The sequence below is a fragment of the Sipha flava genome, unplaced genomic scaffold (assembly GCF_003268045.1).
Source record: "Sipha flava isolate LNK unplaced genomic scaffold, YSA_version1 85_pilon_pilon, whole genome shotgun sequence".
NCBI classification, from domain to species: Eukaryota; Metazoa; Arthropoda; class Insecta; order Hemiptera; family Aphididae; genus Sipha; species Sipha flava.
Genome location: NW_020273627.1, coordinates 1218709 through 1233998, shown reverse-complemented (window position 1 = coordinate 1233998; position 15290 = coordinate 1218709).

The window sequence follows — 15290 nt, the reverse complement described above, 5'->3', positions numbered from 1 at the left end:
CAGCCAACCATAAACTTTAAATAAATTCAGTAATTTAAAAGTTTTATTAAAGATAATAACTTAACATGTTTTCATTCATGTATTTCGGAATAGGTATTTTGTGACCAGTTGCATGAGCATGATGTTATATTATTCAATTCCAATAATTTATTTATTTTTAATCTATTTAAAAGCTCAATAATTTCACATTGAGTTCCATAAATATTAAATGTACCGAGTATATTTATGTTCGACTTTTGTTAATGCTCGATACTCGTTTTCTTCTAGTTATTCGAAATAATTAACAAACTGCGAAGGTATAAATAAAGCGCGTTTCACGTAACTTTTATAATTAAAAATAAGCAGACACATTTTAAATGATTTTTTTTTTTAAACTTTTTAACCCTATTTCTATTTGCACCATGGTGTTAAGTCACTATTCATTACTGAAATTAAAAATAAATATCACACTGCCAATTTGACGAATTTTCATTTAAGTGAATAATGATGATTTAAAACTACACCTTATATATATTCTGCATAAATATAATTTATATGTATATAGAAAAACTTACAAATATGTAGGGATGGTTTACATGGAAATCTAAATAAAAGTAATAAACATGACACAGTTTTCGTCGTGCAATATCAACATTGACTAATGCATTACTATTTTATTCCTATTTGGCTGAGACCGTTGCTTCAGGGGGACAGGTTGATGCTATCTACACCGACCTTCATAAAGCCTTTGATAAAGTGGATCATGGTCTTATTCTGGCTAAACTACATAAATTAGGCTTAAGACATCCAGTTTTGTCATGGTTTTCTTCTTATTTAAGTGAACGCTTCCAATTAGTAAAAATTGGTAATTCTATTTCTAATATTATTAACGTTACGTCAGGAGTTCCACAAGATGGTCATTTATCCAAATTGTTTTTTCTATTATTTATTAATGACCTCAATAAATGTTTCAATACTTGTAATTTTCTACTATTGCCGATGATATGAAATTATACATGTCTATTCGTTCTGATGAAGATACAATTTCCCTATAACACGATTTAGATCAATTCTTATTATGGTGCTCATTAAATGACATGCTCTTTAATATCTCAAAATGTATTCATTGTTTCTTTTGACCGCTCTAAATCCCATATAAATTAAATTTATCATATAAATGATGTCCCTCTTAATTCTGTTAATCAAGTACAAGATTTAGGTATTATTTTGGCAGCCGATTTATCCTTTAATGCACATATAAATAAAATATATGGGACCAGTCTTCGTATGTTTAGGTTCATCAAACGTACATGCCATGATTTTAATAACCTTTTATGTTTGATAGTATTATATTTTTCATTAGTAAAATCATTACTTGAATTTGGCGTAGTATTATGGAATTCAAATCAATTACAATTTATCAACAAATTAGAAAAAGTCCAGAGAAATTCCCTCCAATTTTTACACGTACAAAACAATGAGATTAAATCAAAATATGGATGAGATTGCAAACTTTGCAGGTTTAAAGTCACTAAAGACCAGGCGGTTAGTTTTTGATGCTGCTTTTGTTTATAAAATCTTGAATGGAGAAATTGATTGTCCTGAATCATTACAAAAAGTTGGTCTTAAAGTACCCTCTTTCAATTCTAGACATAACCCTCTTTTTGCTATACAACAGTCAAAAACAAATTACTTTTCTAATAGTCCGATGTATCGCCTACCAACATTATGCAATCAAATAAAAAATTTTGATTTTTTTTTTTTTTTTTTTTGATTCTTGAACCTTGCACCACGTTAAAGACTTTTATTTATAATTCAAATAATTAATATAAATTGTCACTTAATAATTATTACTGTATTCCTATCCCTTTGGGTGTTTGTTTATTTATTAATTTCATAACAATAAATATTATTATTATTATTATTATGACAGAATTTTAAACTTTTTGCTTTCTAATATACGTACATATTATTTTGTATAGATATTTTCCATTAATGGCTTCTTATGTTCATTTTTGCGTGAACGAGTGTTCTTCAAAGTATTATCTAATAATACGTCTTAAGAACTTCTTACAAAAACTTTATTTTTTTGTGAACCACTCAATAAATATTAACAATAGAATAACTATGTATAGAGTGTAACCGGCGTATCTAATTTAACCATAATTGAGTGTTTATATTTTTTCAAATTACTTCTACTAAACTTTTTGTACAATTAAATACAACTTGTGAGAAGTAACAAATCATTACGGTCGAATATGTCTTTCAACCTTAAAGGATGGTATTTTATATTATTATATTGTTAATATTACCATCCAACGTTTATATCGTTTCAAATATACAACTAATGCAAAACAAAATTGTAAGCGTTTACATTTTTATTATTTTTTTTTTATTATTGAAAAAGCCCTCCTTTAATTTTACTTATTTTGATGATGACCCCTAAAGTAGACTGTTAAACCGAAAATGTCGATAAAATGATAAAAAGCCATATGAATAACTTGATTGTGTGTAGTTAGGCTTAAATATTTAAAGTTTAGAAAAACAGATAATGAACGATTCTCGTACAACTAGGAAATGTACTAAAAAAGGCTTATAATATAAAACATAACAAGAACACATATATTTCCAATACATTTAAGCTGACTCCGTGTAAATGAGCATCGAAGAATTGTTGACCAAATAAGGATTTGCATGCGCTAATGCGAGCGTATTTCAATATATATGTGTGTGTGTGTTTGCTTGAAATGATACATAAAATATTATTGTTCGTCAAATATTCGTATGGGTAATAAGTAACAAAGCAACCAAATCGCCTCGAAAAGTTTTCCGTCCGATGCGGTCGTTACACCGTTCGCCTCACGTCACCGCGCAACCGTTCACGGATGGTATCGAATATTATGATAAAACGCCTCATTCTGGAAACGATACGTGCCTCTATAAATCTACGTACACGGTCGTTGTATTGGATATTCCGTCGTTGTTCCGGACGGGGGAAAGTACGCAGACGACCAGCGAACGTTGGAAAGACCGCTGCCGATAGTATTGCAATAATCTATCGGTTGTCGAAGAAAATATAAGAAATAATAGAATATTTCATTAAAACCGCCGTCATCATATCATGATACGACAATATATTGTATTCGCCGAGCAGTCGTTTTTCTACATCCTCGGCGGTTGACAGCGACAACAACGGTGGCACTGAAAGAAAAGGATAATAATAATAATAATAATAATAATAAATAAATATAAAGAAAGGATACGGAGAAAAAAATAAAAATAAAACCATCTGCAAGATTACATAAATATTCGTGGGCCACCACCGCCAACGTCGGTTTCGGACAGTGTTTTATGGGCTCGCGTTATGCGAATGTTACATTGCTTACGCACGCGCGGGCGAAGGCACTGCACTCGGGGGATACGCGTAAAACGTTTGCGTACACGACAAAAGCGTGCACGGGCTACACCGTAGTTAGAGGTCTTTCGCCGTCACCGAGTGTCCTCTCCCAACCCCATACGGCCGGCTTTTGCCGCGAACACATATTTATTGCGTAATTTATGTGGACGTAAAAAGACCTGCTGGTCTGCATTGTGAACAAACTAATAATATACGGCCGCCCGGACCCACACCCTGTCCGTGCTCACCAAACTTTCCTGAAGGGTTGCAAAAAGACGCTGCTTCCTTGTACCTTTGCATTCTCCCCCTACCACTCCCTGTCAAAACGAAGGATTACCTTGCAGTCTGAACCCACCATCTTTTCGCAGGCACCACAGCCTCCGGTCGCGTACCGGTACCCTCCGTTCCGGTGTCTATCATCTCGGATACAGCTGAATCGGTGAAAGGGTTAACGCCGTAGGTGAACATGTAGGTGCAAGGGAGATTGGAGGTCGCGTAGAAAATATTACGTTGCTGGTCTGGGTGAACGGAACGATGGCAGCGACGGTTTGCAATTTATTCGTTCATCTAGAAAATCGCATTTGCCCGTTTTGTGTAATAAACGTCGCGAAGGGAAAATACGTTGGAACGCCGAAAAAGAAAAAAGATACACGGTCGCGCTTTTGAAACTTTAGTCCAAGTTTAGAACGTCGTAGTCATCGGTGACGGTAATAAAATAAGAATTTATTTTTTTATTTTCTTTGAATATAATTTTCCGAAATGGCTGACTTTGGTTTAACCACTACCTGCATCGCTATCATTGGCGCTTCTCGTCGACTATATATACATATTATATAAAACAATACTACTGCTGCAGCAAATAATGATGGTAATTTTTGTATGTATTTTCTGTATTAGATGACGTTTGCTTGACTTTTAGGTGCAAGATTACAAGATTAAATTTATTTTTACGTGATTCTTAAAGTTTTCTATCAAAGCTAGATTTACTTGTAATGTGCGTTGTGTGCAAACCTTTTTATGTCTGTTGCATGAATTCACTTACTGCGATTCTTAAAGAGTTCGTACTTACTAAAAATAGCAATTTATGTCATATAAGTTTGGTAAGAATTTTTTTTAATTTTATCTACTTTTTTTCACTATTCAGCCAAGATTATTTAATTCATTATCACAAATTTTCCTTTGTAATTTGGATAAAACGTTTACCTCTTAATTTGTTTATTTTTACACCTTTTTCTAGTCCACTTTGGTTTAGAGACGTTTCGAAAATGGAAAGAAATATAAAATATGATTTTATTAAATTTAAATAGTTATTCAAAGTGCTTATTTTAGGTATATATATACTTATTTATACTTACAATCTAATAGAGTGATATATTTTTTCTTGTGATTTCAATGATATTTGTCAGTATAGCGATTCATATCCGAATAATTATACATTATCAAACATTAATTATAAAATCAAAATTACCGATATAAATCCATATTGGTATATATCCAAAATTGTACGAAAACATATTTAAAGGGCGGAAATATTGTCATATTTTCAATAAAATCGGTAGACGATGAATTTACAGCTAAAACCGTTTTATTATTATCATCTTAAACATTCGGCACGTTATGATTTATCGTATAAAACGGTTACGAGTTCTGGACTGTTTTTTTTTTTTTTTGTTCTAAAACGGAAACATTTGTCGTAGACACATTAATATCCATCTCGTTTCATTCCCACAGCTGTACTGTTTTTTTGGAAACATCACCGTCTCGCATATAGCGCTTATTTACCGGATCTTTTATTAACGGTAAGTGAATGAATCATCCAGTACGGTAATTCTTAAACAATAACAAGAGGAGACGCGCCGATAATCATAATATAATCTATCTCTTGGTTGGTTCACACAAATCATAAAAGTTTTTTCTTTCTTTTAACATCGTAAACCAAAAGACGAACTCATCGTATTATGATTTATGATTTAATAGTTATACTGCGCACCTACGTAAGCTTTTATTTATGGACACGTTTTACGGCAAAGAAGTTTTATTATTATGCGCGTAATACGCCCTCAGCGAAAACAAAATTAACTGCAGATCTCGTAAATTGTAATCAACTAGGTATTACATTCTAACCTAACTTCTTACTTGAGTACAAAACGGATAGTAGTTTAAAAAGCGTATATCCGCTATGCCCGTATCACGCTTTGAAAATCTGTTGGTAAATAACGAGAATCGTGGATTGTTTTTTGTAACGCACTCGCACACCTCAACTATTCTAGAATAACAGAATAATATGTATTTATTAGTTTTTTAGTACGGCCATTTTTATTATTTGTAACAATTAAAAAGTATGAAAGCTCGATGAGTGGTTGAAATCATCACGTTAACATTAAATAATTAAAAAATATTAATAAATCTGTCGGTTTTTAAAGCGAATTATCTATTTTTTGAGTGTATTTCTTTCAAGGGAAATTTGCGAATGTCATATATTAGTATGCCAATGGCACGAGTAAAAGTTTTGATTTTCCATTCACTTGGTATCCACACTCCGGTTTCAATTGGTATTAATCGTTATGTTCAATATGCCAAATAAAAATTACAATTATAACCACCGGCAATATGTCAATATTTTTGTAAAGCGTAGTTTAAAAATATTATACGATGAAAATTAAATTCTAAAATTTTAAAAATATTTAAAAAAATAACCAGATTAAATTTTAGAACAAATTACGGGACATGTACTACTAGTTCAACCCCTTCATAGCTTCAAACAACAATAGTGTTTCCTGAATAACGCTAAAAAGTCGATGGAGTGCAAACAACCGAAAAACATTCGTGGGACTTAATTCGAATCTTCATACTTCTTCGCACAGACTGATTTCACATTTTAAGGCGATCGTTTTGTGTTTCGTTCGAGTATCTTCTTGTCGGTTGAATCTTACACGTTCCGTGTCCCTGTTCCGTCCCTGTTTCGTGTGCGCTGGCAGCAATCACAACGTCTAACAGTGCACATGGCGTGATAATGTATGCATGAATCTATCCGATTGATGTACGCAGGGGGGGGAGAAAGAATTTGGGAGATGAATCAAATGTAACGAGAACACATGGGCAGGAGGAGATGTGCAGGAACCCGCGGTAACGAGCAGCTTTTAGGTACAATACCACTCGTTGACAATACGCACTCCGCTGAAATATATACGAACATTGCGCGTCGTTATTGTTATTCAAATGCATTATTCAAAGATTCTCGGTGCATTCCGATCCAGTTACATACCTCGGCGTTGGGAATTAATCGTCATTCGTGTGTTTGATATACCTACACGTTCAACCCACGTGTCACAGAAGGTTTCCGTTATTGTCCTATTTTTTTTCGCAATTGCAACGTAAATAATTACGTGCATCGGGAAACCCAAATTCTTTTCTGATGAATGAACGTTTGTCGTACGTGAAAAACCGTCTCAGAACTGCTGCCGTTAAGATGATTTCATGTCATGCTCGTAGGACCGGGGATACTTCCAGCTCAATTTTCGGAACTTGCACGAAAACTATTCTAACTGATTGGTCAAACACTAAACCCAAACTGTAAACATGTTTTGCTTTTTTGTAACCAATTTGGTTAATATTAATTAACCCAAATAATACAGATATACATTATTCCTTAGAATTTAAAAGGAAACTTAAAATACTCAATCGAATTTTAACTTTCGCTCGTAACCGTCCTTCGAACAAATCCATTATTACGAAAAAATTTCAATTTGTACCCATGAGTGTATTTATTAGTGTGATTTACTTGTAATATCTCGAATCAGATTTAAACGATGAAATATGCCTTGAGTTTTATAATATATTCAACACGAAAGAACAAAAATTAATTTCATTATTTTTACGTAATATTTTTATATTTTTGAAATCGTGGGAGTTATAAAACTAATGGCGAATAAACACATACCTAGGGGCTTTAGGAAGCAATTCATCCCAGGCTGGAACGAAATGTGAAATGAACTGTTCGCGATGTTTCAAAGATCAAAAGATAACACCGTAGTGGAAGAATTAATTAACCACCTAAATTCAGAAAGAAAACTAAGATGGCGTGAAAAAAAAGAAAAAATTTAGACTTCGCCAACTCCAGCCACAAAGCATGGAGCCTGATAAAAAAATTAGGCACCTCAAATAATACCACGAAAGGTTAGCCTTAAGACCAAATAGCGTAACAATCAGATTAAAAAGCGTAGGAAAACTTTCAGTAGACAAATAGTATAGACGATTAATAAAAACAAAATTAAAAAACCACAGGAAAATGCTAATGCTGAACCCAACTCTAGACGCTGCTTTCACACAAAATGATGAATGCAACGCAATAAAGAAAACCAAAATAAACAAAGCTGCGGGCTTCGATGGGATATATTCGGAATTTTTTAAATTCGCAAGTTCGAGAACCCATATCTGGTTAACTATATTTTATAATGATATTATAGATACTGCAAAACTACCAAAGCAATTTAAAAGAGCGAAAGTGATTGCGTTATTAAAACCCGAAAAAGACGGAGTCGAATCCATAGATTATCGTCTTTTATCATTACTGAGCGTTACGTATAAGATCCTACAAATAATGATATTAGAACGCATAAAACCATATATCGAAGACGTAATACCAGTAGAGTAGGCTACATTTAGGGAATTCCGAGGATGTGAGGAGCAAGTGTACTCACAACCCTATAGAGTCTGGATTCCAAAGGAAATTGAAAACTAGTGTAGCATTCATTGATTTATCAACGGCGTATAACACAGTATAAAGAAGTGACCTTTTGAATAAGTTTGCAAAGGTCATCTCATGCAAGAAATTATTTACACTCCTAGATAGAATGTTTGCGAATCGCCACTTCAAAGTATTTCTGGGTAATAAAGAAAGCAATTGGCGCACAGTACTTAATGGCCTTCCCCAGGGATCGGTACTTGCCCCGACTCTTTTTAAATTATATATATGATCTGCCCAATACGAAAGGCCTTAAGTTCCAATACGCGGATGATATTGCAATTGCTTACCAAAACATTGATTTAGAGGATGTTGGAAAAACACTTACTGAAGACCTCATAACTATGAACAAATACTTCTCAAAATGGCGTTTAAAATCAAATCCTGCCAAGACTGAAGTGTATGCTTTTAATCTTAACAATAAAAAAGCTAGAGAAGAGCTGAAAGTGACATTCTGAGGAGTACAATTAAAGTACAATTTCACACCAAAATACCTGGGAATAACGTTGGACCGTACGCTCACATTTAAAGAACATCTTGACAAAACTGAGAAGAAAGTACGACCCCGAGTCAATCTAATCCAAAAACTCGACGGTACAAGATGGGGCGCTAACGATAAAACACTATGAACAGTAGCACTGGCATTAACATATAGTGCAGCCGAATACGGTGCCCAAGTATGGTGCAATAGTGCTCATGTAAAGAAAGTCGATACACAACTGTGTAGCGTAATGAGAGTGATTAGTAGTACAGTGAAATCCACCTAGCTACAGTGGCTACTAGTTTTAACCAATATAGCTCCACCAGACCTACGAAGAAAGCTGAAACTTATAAATACAATCAAGAAAGCTGAAGATAGGAGGAATTCACTGTTAGCCGAGAGATTAGAAGATGTACCAACACTTAGACTAAAATCAAGGAAACAGCCTTGGAAGACAGCCAATGACCTAATAAGATAAGGATTTGAAACTAAAAAGTGCTGGCACGATGAATGGACTAATTCTACTATACCAATCAAAAACAAAAACCTGGTGCTAGACCCCAATCATGGAATTATAGGTATGGAACTGCCTATATATGAATGGTTCGTACTACATTGTCTTCGAACAGGACATGGCCGCTGCGCTGATATGATGTTTAAATGGCGACTCCAAGTCAACCTAACATGCGACTACGACAACGATAGAGAAACCGTTAATCACATTGTAAAAGAATATCAATTAAGGAAATTCAACCAGGATATCGAAAGAATCCACGCGATAACATCAGAAGCAATAAATTGCATAAGGAAACTGGACATACAGCTGTAATCTACTCATGCTTCATTATATTATATTGTATATATTATACATCCTTAAGGATTAAGGTTATAATTATAACCTTTTCAATCTCCATTTAATTTAATTTTTGTAATTATTTATATTTTATATTTTATTGTTTATTATTGTTTAATTAATAATTATATTTGCTGTAACGTTGATTTACTAAGCCATACGAATAAATAAAAAAATTTTTTGAAAAGCGATAAATGTAAGTCACGTTAAATTATTTAAACATTACCATACAATTAAAAATACTGAAACTTCTATATAATCTACGACTATATTTTTACATAAATAATAGTTTCATGTTAATATTTGTTTTTAATACGATTTTTAGTGAAGTTTACGAATCATAATTATTATTATAAATCAATGGAAAATACTTGAATGAAACCATACTTGGATATTATAGAGTAAAAGTTTTGAAAATCAACTATAACCATGATAATAAAGCCGTTACCATCTTTTTGCATACAAATTACAATTATTATGGACGTAGTTATCTTGAATTAATTATACTAAAACGCATAAACGATAATTTTGCTAGCTAAAATGGTATTTTACGCTTTCAAGAAAAATGCTTTCATAGTTTAAATTATTTATCTATAATTAATTATTAAAATTATTTAAAAAAGATGTGCTATAATTTTTTTTTTTTTTTTTTATACTTATACATTGTCATAGTTAATTCAAAGAACTAAACAACTGACAAACTTTTTGTCGTATCCATTGACAACGTTTACGACACGTAAGTAAACTTAAAATAATGTAAAAATATACACTCCACGATTTCAACATAAGTATACACTGCACAAAATAGACGTTTTTCTAAAGAGAATTAAATCGTTATTCAACTATGCAAATTTTTATTATTAATTCAAAAACTATATGAAAGCTAATAATTATAAACGACAAATGAAAGGCATTAATGAAATATATGATACGGAAATAATTAAAGCTTTTACACTGTTATACGTATATCGACGGCGACAGCGGACCGATTATTTTCTATAGGGTTTGTAATAAATTTCATTTAAACCATTTTACCGGTAAAACGAAGAAAAACATTATTTTTCATAAATACATAATGTATATATTTTTCTATACCAGCTTACTTTTAAGCATTTTGCTTTAGTCGGGGCCGTTAAATTTATCATTTTTAAACAATTATTTAGCGAAACGGTTTTTATTTACAAATAAATAGACATAATATAATAATACATTCCTTTAATAACATTTTTTTTGTTTATTTTGCAAATTATGCCATGAATTGATGTTGTTATAATGTATATATTTTTACATTTTTAAAATGGATTGCGAAACATTTGCATAAAAAACCAACAAACCCAACCCATCATATTATACCATTAGTCAAGCTATGAACCTCATAAGAGAAGCTGTAACACGATGATATTATGTAGAACAGACAACCCTAGAAATTATGAACGCATTAAAAACGAACGCAGTGATAATTAATATAGTTAATCACTGAAGTTTCTAAAATTAAATAAATGATAATAATATTAAATATATGTATCTACATTTATAATATGTACACCTTAACGCATGTTACAGTCATATTTAAAACTACAAACTATTGATAAGTATTATATATTTCTTATCAGTTCTAAGTTAGTATACCTAGTATTAACATTATTCTCAGTCAAATAATATTTTAACGGATTTTTAGGTATATATTATAATAAATGTATTATTCAGCATATATAGTTAAACCTGCCAATAATAGATACTCACGGAGACCATCAAAAGTGTCCGTTATAGAAAGGTTTCTGAAATTAAGTGTATATACAATAAAACAAATTAACATGATTTGTAATTATTGAAAAACTTATGATGGATTTTATCTTAAATATTAACTATGGTTTTAGAAAAACGTGAAAAATATCCTTCACTCAATATGGTATTTGCCATGCATTCAGCTCATGTACACACACATATATTACACTTAGTTTCAACTGAGTTGATCTACTTCATAGATCGGACACGTGTGTTCTTATACTTAGTTACCCAGGATGAATAACACCCAATTATTTCAAGCAATATTTAAATAACACTAAACTGGTCCAAAATCATTAATGAAAAATATAATAATTCATTATCTTTAATTCAAATTGTCCTCAAAGTATTTTCAAACCACAATTAAGCCTACGTATAACCCTTATCAAAGACGTAAAGAAACAATACTATAATATATTTTATATCCATCTTATATTCTCGAAATTTTTAACATTTTCTCATTTTCACATTACGAGTACCTCTCATTCCTCTCCGGGAAACTTAAATCAACAATGACTTGATGGTTTTTTTTTATCATCTATTTAACATTTATTCTCAAATAACATATCATTATGGTTGATTTGTAAATCTATACGGCACATTTTTCTCATTATCTAAGATAATATTTATCAATTAACTATAAAATATATATATTTCCGTTAAAGTAGATTCTATAACTAGATAGCCTCCCCTCTCTGTTATTTTACATGTAATTTGTACGTTATAAATTATTTTAAATTATGCATATAGTATATATGTATATGTTCATAGTGACAAATATTTTATTAAGAAAAAAGAGATGCTAATTTCATATTTTCTATTACCGGCATTCGCATTATCCTGTAATTTAATTACAATAATAGTACATAAGTACAACATTATACTTTATGATTATAATGTTTAAAAACAATAGATAAATATATTTGCTTTCGAACGCGAGCGCGATACATAGGTTACTGCACTTATTCCTTACATTCTATAAAAGTAAAAAATCGGAACGTAAAAAATTATATTTTAATAAAGAACTGATATTTAACGCGTCTGGAGCGTACTGTGCTGAAGGTTTATAGGAAATTAAAGATAAACGTAGTAAATATTCATATATTCGTAATAATATTGTGTTGCGTGCAACACGATAAAATAATATCGCACGTGGTAATCTACAACAAACGAAAACTTGTCTGATTGTTCGGCGTATAAATTCCCAATGGTTAATAAAATTTGTCTCGAAAATACACTCACCATTGTGTCGACACGTATGTTTTACTGGAGGGCCAGGACGAGATAAATATGACTAGAGCATAATCTGTGTATAGTTATATATTACACAACGCACATTGAATTTATCGTTAATATTTGTTAAACTATTATATTTGTGCACAAAACTGTTTTATTAATAATCCGGTATTACACAACATATTTTGGTTGATAAATTGAACGAAGAACTTAACACCGAGAGTGGTGGATAACAACTTAAAAAAGGTTAGGATGAAAATCGGTAAAACTGCTTTCTTTTCATTTTTTCTCCAATCTTTTATTTATAGTTATATAAATATTTCAAAAGTGTAGAGCTCGGAAGTTGGTGCATTTTGCATTCTTTTTTTAGAACATTTTAAACGTTGCTGTCCTGGCCACAAATGTGTTTCATTAGTATGTAAATCCGAATAACTATTTTTTGGTGTTTATTACTTTCAAGTCATTTTCCCACATTTTTAATCATTTTTACTGATTTCAAACTAGTTCACTTCTTATCGTTTCTTGTCGACTATTATATCAATAACTTAAGACTTGTCCGATTTTATCTCGTCGATTACAGTTGTCGCGTCGTTATAGTGTTATAGTGAATAATAACTATTATATCTAAATTTTATTATTTATTTATAATATTTTCGAAATGGCGAAAATTAAAACGTTGATTAATGCTCATCTGCCTCTCCCAATCACTTCAATGAAAGTGGAGAGAAGTTTTCCAATTATAAATAAACACACAATCGTCGTTCATATATTTTTGATACCATCAAATACGCTCTAATTGTACAATGCAATAATTTTGATTTTTGAGTAATTTGTAAGCTTTGATAAATTTATAAAACAAATATTTTTATTTTTTTTATTTCATATTTTAAGGACATTTGTTGTCATTTTTATATCATATTTTGAGTAAATTTTAAGTTTTGATAAATTTATTTAGAATGTTAAAGTAAAATAGAGTAAAATATTTAAATAAATGTATTTTTTTTAATTTAAAACAAATATTTATAATTTTTAAGGCATTTTTTTGTCTTTTTTATGCCTTATTTGTATATTTTTTAATGTTTTTGAGGTTAACAACTTCTGAGCCCTAGTCATGTATATATGAATTGTCGTTTGAAAATCTACACATTTTACTGAGGAAAAAGGGTGTTGGTCGTTAAATGAACACTGCATTTTTTTAATTTTTTCGTTTGAAATGAATTGTGAAAATCGCAAATAGGTAATTTATTGTTGACGAATAATATAATTAATAATATAATTATTCGTTGTATTATTTTATGTTGACGTTTTATATAAGAGATGCATATTACTCACGTCTTACGTTTGCAAAACGATTCTCGAATGTAGTTTCAACACATCACCGCACGTCCGCCAGTCGAAATGAGTTTATTTTTAATGGACTGTAGAAATGGAAAACTGCAGAGGAGTTGAAAGACGCGTGTGACGATTCGAGCGTTCGGGAGCTGTTGCCAGACGATTAACTGTATCGGCCGATTAAATTGAATTAAACCTCAAGTATTTACAAAATGTCCGCATTCTTATCACCACGATCGTGGTCATGGTTTGTACCATGGCTTGGCCATCGTATGTGCATCGCGTATAGAGTCATGTACTGTGAAAACACAATTTTCCGCTCGAAATGAAACCAAATGATACGATTAACATTCCTAAGACGACAGGCGATCGTCGTCGTGTCACGCTATCTGTTTCAAACACAGCTTAATTAAGTGACGTTCCGTTTCAATTTAAAATAACAATAATATCTGGAAATTAAATTTGTCATTCTACGCATAAATACGTATTCATTTTGAACCACTCTTATTATTTATTGTATTTTTTTTATTTGTAGTATATTAATGTAACGTAGTATACTCGTAATGCGACGACGTAAACAAATACTGTTGTGTTTTTGATTTACGTCGTTGCTCTAGTTGAAAAGAAAAAGAAAAATTACAACGATCACAGGCACTTATTTTATTTTTGTACGTAATACCTACGTTGGTATTCATTATGTACTTTATTATTGTTAAAGATTTATAATAAATATGTTTCGACATAGAAGTCATATTTTTATTAGTTTAGCATTGATGGAATAATGGAAAAATCTCTTCGTAACTATAATTTCTGTTATTATTTAATAACATAAATAATATTACGTAATAAGCCACAACTTAACAATGAAATAAGACTCTTTTTGATAAGAGAAACAGTAATTTTTTGACATTTATTTTAAGTAAAATTTATTAAATAGAAAATGATTTACGCTACCAATAAAACGAACGATAAAATAACGTGCAATATACTTTGAACTTTTTCGGTACATGTGCAGCATTATTTTACTATTTTTTTTTATTTTTTTTTTTTTTTTTTTTTTTTATAGCGTACTACGCAAATAGTATGTTAGAACACATTTGTATATCAGAATAATAAGACTATAAAAACGAATTGTGAATCTCATTAATGAAAATTTGAAATGTAAATATTCAAACCACCATACAAATAATCTTTTCTGTCGTTTGAATATATTAATGAAGTGGTTAGTAGTTGTTGTATGTCATCATTTGAAAATCAAAATTTGACACTTAACTCGGTAAAAAGGAAAATATATCGATTTACCGTGACCATTGAAAAATTTTGAACGGCATTCATATACATTGTACATGTGGTTTTCCTAGGCGGTTTTCTGATTTATGATATAAATAAATCACTCCAATCTCTGGACGATGACCGAATTCATTATGATTGTATGATATAACGTAACTTGTACGTCATAAACGTAGCGTACGCTGATTTTAAA